Genomic DNA, 4,593 nt, shown 5'->3' with positions numbered 1-4,593 from the left:
AAATATATTCCCTTTTAAATATTATTAGATATACATTCTCCATGTGGTTGCCCATACATACTGCCCTTAGGATATTATAAAATATAAATGAGGTCTTCTGATTTTAAACCAGATACATTTAACAGATTTTGGCAGCTGATGCAACAGTAGCTCCACTAATGAAAGATAGTCACACCTTCAGAAAGAAACTACCTTCTGAAAGACGAGGAGTGAGAAAACACAGCAGTAAAATTTCAGCCTTGCCTATTGCCCTTCAGACCAAATCATTTTCAGATATTTAGTAAGGAGATCCCATGGGTTGCTGGCAAGTAGCTCATTTCCAAAGCTGTCATCTTTGTATGAAGTAAGAGGTCTTGCTCCAGTCAGCTGCGCTTGCTGGCCAACGCCAGGCCAGCAGGTGCGGGTTGGAGCATGGCATGGGCTGCCCCTGCTGGGCGTGGTCCCACGAGAAGTGCCATGCGGGCAGCTGAGGACCACATGGCCCAGGTGAGCTCTGCTGCATGCACTTCCTATCCCTTCACCCCCAACCAGCTCCTGGGACCTAGCACCCAGACAGCTTCCCCCCTCCACCCACATGTGCACACACCCTCATACACACCCCTACCCCCACCCCCACATATCCCCCACAGGGCAGACACATGCAAGTAGTGGATTGTGGTTTTGCCCCAGGCCATGGCCCTGCACATCCCCGCTGACAGACCTGGGGCTCTGCTATGTCCCTGGCCCCAGCCCTGACCCAGCATGGTCCCCACCCCAAGATCTCAGGGTCTCCCTGGAGACTGGCTGGAGCCACATGGGCAGGGCATGCATCTAAGTGGGGAGCTGCCTCTGGGGCCAGGGCCAGGATCTTGGAGTGGTGACAGCGCAGGGCTGGAGCAGAGCTGCAATCCGTTCCCTGCATGCCCCTGTCTGTGGAACTGGTGCCTGTTGCAGGGGCAGAGGCACATGGCATCACACGAAGCTCCTGGGCCAGTGGCAGTGTGGTGCAAAGCCCAGCAAGCAGTGGCAGTCTATCTCTGCCCCATGCACAGATCCAGGGGCCCTGTGGCCCCCATGCCTGCCCTGAGGTGCACACAGTAGCAGGGAGTTGTGTCCTCCCACCATGCCCCTGGACGAGCCACCCAGGCTCTGACCATTGCACCACCTGCCCTGGGGACCCATTCACCCCTGCCTCTGCCTCCTTCACCGTGGGGGCCTTAATATGCCCCCTTCCCCCAGCACAATTACCTACTGGCTGCTGCTCGACATGCAGTGCTGTGTTCTTGGCTGTGTGCAGCAGGCTGCTGCTGGGCTCTAGCTGTGTGCAGCCCCTCCCCCTGGCCTTCCACGTACCACTTCCAAGTCATCTGCGTACCACTGGTGGTATGCGTACGCCAGTTTAAGAACCACTGAAGTATGTGATTTTTCCTGTGAGTGGGTTGAAAGAAACTTGATCTCTACTTTAGCTGCTTGCATATATGGTAGCATATATTTGGTAATCCCATGCTTCAGCGTTTCTGCTAAGCACTTGCTGGGATCAGGAAGATATACTTTTCCTCCCTTTAATGCATGCTCTAGCTTCTGTGCCTGGCTCCTTATTTTCTTTTGAAGTATTGGACACTGGCCAAGCTGGAGGTAAAAGATTAGGTACAATGATCTGGTGGTAGTGAAGTACGTCTTGGGTAGTCTCTGGCTGGTGGGTCTCGTGCATGTTGGGTCAAAAGAAAACCTAGTGTTTGTCAGGAAACAAAATTTCCCTTAGGTGAGACTTGGAGGACCAGTGTGAAATTTTGCTTATCTCTATTACACAGAGCATGGTCCACTTCCTAGGATTCGCTGAGAATATTTTATCTATCAAATTTCATTCTATCTCCTTCTCTCTTCCTGTGCCACACTGTAGATTTTTATAATCTTGCAATGTTATATTTTTATAGATTTATGGCCACAGTTTACAAAGGGGGGCAAAGTAACTCTTCTTGCAAATCCTTTTGAATAAAAGTTTCCTTGTAAATGCAGGGGATTGGAGTTGATGGCATGAGAAATCCCTTCCAGTTCTCTGTTTCTATACCTTGTTGAAACTACAGAAGAATCTTGGTTTTCTGGTGTGTTTCTCTTGTTTAATGAAAGCAATGTTTTGAACACAATGAATTTTGACTAAGTTTTGGGTTAAGCATTATTCCTTTGGCAAATGATTCCTAATAGATTACTTTTCTTCAGTCTTTCCTACCCTTAGCTATTAAGGAGCATCAGTACTCATGGAATCAAATAATGAATATATAACATAAATCATAAACAAGAAGTATTTCTTCATTTTCTGACACATTCAAGTTCCTTCCACTTGGAAAATGTTTGGTTAATGTATCATAAGCTGGTTTTCTTTACCAGAATAAAAGCATAGAAGACACTGTATGTAACACTTCTCTCCAGGCTAGCAAGCATCAAGGGTAGAGTCCAGCTTTAACCCTCTCATAATTACTGCCAAATTGGCAGTAGCTTTTGACTGAGCAGCCAAAAACCACGGTGAATTCAGCAGCAGTTGGGAAGAGGTAACACTGTAGCTTTTGCCTGAAGTGGCTAGCTAGCTGGATGAGGGCAAGTAAGCTACTGCATGTGGTCAGATCTTGCACTTATAGTTCTGGAATAATCTTTTTTTCTACATTCTGGGTGCATCTACATGTGATATGAATGCAATGCAATAAACACTGATGCAGTTCGCACTAGAGTTTATTGTTCCTGGGCACAGCTTTTACCTGTGTGCCCAGGACTGCAGCATTTTGAGGGCACACAGAAAAATGCTGCAACTGGGACCAATGCATTGCATTAATATCACAGGGCTGGCTGGGGCATAAGGGTGCTACAGTGCGGGGTTAATTGGCAGGCAGCCCCCACACTGTAAGACCCTCATGCTCAGCTAGCCCAGGTCACCATCTACAGGTGTGTTGCGGCACAGTAAATATGTCTGCCATAGTTGTGTCAGGCAGTACTATCCTATGATGGAGTTAATTAGTTTACTCTGACCTAATAGAGGCGCACATGTAGACAGTGACATTTTACTGAGGAGCTAATTAGTCAACGCTGCAGTAAAGTGTCTTGTGTAGATGCACCCTCTGTCTTCTAAAAACAAGGTGTGTGTTTTATTTGGGAGGGTATGATATGCAAGACAATGTGGTAGGTATTTGGGAAGGGTGATCCAAAAAATCTGCATGTAAAGAAAGGGGCTGCCTCAGAGCTAGCCAGTGCTCTGCTCAGGTTTGTATTTTAACTCCCACTCTATCTCAGGTGCCTGAATTGGGACTAGAGAGTGTGTCTCCTCCATTCATTATCCTGAGCCTGGAGACCCCTACAACTGTTCCACATAGGAGATAAATGTTTTTTTCTTTCAAAATGTGGCTAGTGGTTATGCCACCACTGCCACCACATCCACCTTATGTAACAGTTAGTGGTTACACCACATGCCCAGGAATTTGGGAGGTCAGTGCCCTCCTTAGTCTGAAGAAATTCAAACCCGTATCTCTCATCTTCCAAGTAAGGGCCTTAATTGCCTGATTACAGGCAAATACGGTAGGAAAATGGCAGTCTTCACCCCTCCCACTCATGCTTTTCCACTGTGCAGCAAAGAATAGATGATATATGGGGCCAGGTAAAGGAAGCAAAAATGGAACCTGACTATAACCTAGTAGAGCCGCACCTTATAGACTAACCAAGGTAGATGTACAGTAAAAGCTGTGTTAACTGGCATTCTACTATCTGGAATAGTCTATTAACCAGAATTTCTGGCTGGCTGGCCAGATGTGGTGTAGCAGGGGGAGCTCACACCGCCCTGCATTGCTGCTGTTCTTCATGCAATTGCTGCCACCCCCCCCGTCCACCCCCACTCTGTGTGCTGCTGCTCCCCCTGCCTCCCCTCCACAGCTCCGCAGGGGTTTTCAAATGGGTTGAAAACCCCTGCCTCAGATAACCAGAATTTTTAGATGCCCGGCACCCCACCTGTGAAAGTCGAATAGTCAGGGCACAAACTGAAGAGGGAGGAGTTCTAGGTTCTCATCCCTACTCCCTGGATTGTTTTTTTTTTTTTTTTCTTTCTATTAAATAGTCAGTGAATAAAAAATGGATTGGTACCCAGAACTATTACATCTTGGGTGAGCTTTTAAACGTCTGGGTTTGTAGCCAGGCTCCCTCTTGCAGACTATCTCTTCCTGACCCCATGAATCTTGCATTTCTTGCTGCATAGTGGCTCAGTTTCAATAGAAGGGGTGGGAGAGCATCCTCATCCTAGCCTGCTGTTTTATAGTTTCATAGTTAGTAGGGTCGGAAGGGACCTGAGCAGATCATCAAGTCTGACCTCCTGCCATGGCAGGAAAGAGTACTGAGGTCAAATGCCCCCAGCAAGGTGTTCATCCAGCCCTCTCTTAAAGACCCCCAGAGTAGGAGCCAGCACCACTTTGCTTGGAAGTTGGCTCCAGATCCTAGCCACCCTGACAGTGAAGTAGCGCCTCCTGATGTCTAGTCTGAATTTACCCTCTGCCAGCTTGTGACTGTTATTTCTAGTCACTCCTGGTAGCGCTTGGGGGAACAGGGACTCCCCCAATGCCTGCTGATCCCCCCTGACTAGTT

The sequence above is a fragment of the Gavialis gangeticus genome, unplaced genomic scaffold (genome assembly GCF_001723915.1).
Source record: "Gavialis gangeticus isolate Ggan-Ray unplaced genomic scaffold, GavGan_comp1, whole genome shotgun sequence".
Classification (NCBI taxonomy): Eukaryota; Metazoa; Chordata; order Crocodylia; family Gavialidae; genus Gavialis; species Gavialis gangeticus.
Note: the sequence above shows the minus strand (reverse complement) of the source record.